Source organism: Trachymyrmex septentrionalis, unplaced genomic scaffold (genome assembly GCF_001594115.1).
Source record: "Trachymyrmex septentrionalis isolate Tsep2-gDNA-1 unplaced genomic scaffold, Tsep1.0 scaffold164, whole genome shotgun sequence".
Lineage (NCBI taxonomy): Eukaryota > Metazoa > Arthropoda > Insecta > Hymenoptera > Formicidae > Trachymyrmex > Trachymyrmex septentrionalis.
Window position 1 is genome coordinate 227383 of NW_017304800.1, and position 1515 is coordinate 228897.

The window sequence follows — 1515 nt, forward strand, 5'->3', positions numbered from 1 at the left end:
TTTTTTTTATTATTAATTTGTTTTATTTTATTTTTATTCTTTTCTTTTTTTCTTTCTCCCTTTTGACCTCCTATAAGCAAATGAAAACATTGCAGTCCGTTCACATTATAATTTCAATCTGTCGCCGTCGCCGTACGATAATTGTTCGCCTCCTGTCGAACAATCTGTCGCCATCGCCGGTCGTTCATGTCCGCTAACACTATCATCATCCGAGGAAAATTAGGCCAAACCCTCTCAAATCTGCTCATCAAAACCTCCTTCTCTTTTTATTCTCTCGTTATTCTCTCCGTAACTCCTCCCTTCCATTCTGCCACGATACTCTACACACACACTTACACATCCATAAATGCGTACATATAATTCAGAATAGAGAATCAAAAATTGTATTATTTTCTTTTTTATTTATTTGACAAAATTGTATTTATTTTTTATTCAAAATGTATCACTCAAGTTTGCTTTTTTTAAATTACATATATCATTATTGTTGAGTCAGCTTAGTGTGCTTGTGTGAGTAATGTAAGAGCGCTATCGATGTTCAACGAGAAGGCCCGAGTGTCTCCGTGGCATGTCTCGACTGTTATTGTTATTCGGGTCGACCGTCGCGTTGCCATGTCACTCTAACAAAGCAAACATGTTAGACTCTCGCATCGTTGCCATGCGAGTCAGTCTCGTCTCGTCTGTCCATCAATAAAGACGTATCTTTTCTTCTCTCAAATAGCAAATTGAACTTAATAACCGATTCAAGCCTCAACAATTATAAAATTAATTTCTCAGTAGTCTTTATTTAAATATAACCTCTCCTCGTATTATTAAGCTCTCCCGCGATTGCACTTCGCCCTCTCCTCGGTCACTTAGATTAAGTTCCATGACCGAAAGCCAGGGCATACGGCCGTATTAAAGTGCGCCCCTCTCGCCACACTGACTCAGTTTGGGCCCTTTTTAAAAGTACGTCCAATTCATGTGTCCGTTTAGCGGAGCACGAGCAGAGGTTTTCACTTCGTCCTCCGTTCGACTCCCGGCTCGTTAGGAGCCCTCAGGACGAAGCGAAGCGCCTCCCGATTTGCGTCGGTCCTTCCCCACGGCTCCCTTGCAGTCCGGAGCCCGGACACGACCAAATCGGTCTAATAATTCGGTTCCTTGTTACGTTCATCCCCTCAGCTCCGCATGCGCGCGGAGCTTGGACATAACACAACCATTTCGATTTTTTTCGCATATTTTCTTCACAAGTCTCGAGCCTCAAACATACGCATTTCTTTTCTGATGGCTTTTCGATTTTCGTGAAGAGAAATGGTTTATAATTTTTTTTCCTGTAAAATTCTACTTCTACTGAACTATTCTTGCTACTCGAGTTTATGAAGGAGAAGTTATACTATATAATGCACATAAAAAATCGTAAACAATTAAATATCTCATAAACTGTTGCGTTTTAATATGATTTATATTATTCTGGATTAATGGAAGGGGATAACACTATTATTACAATTTATTAAAACTTATATGTTATTTAGAATGCTT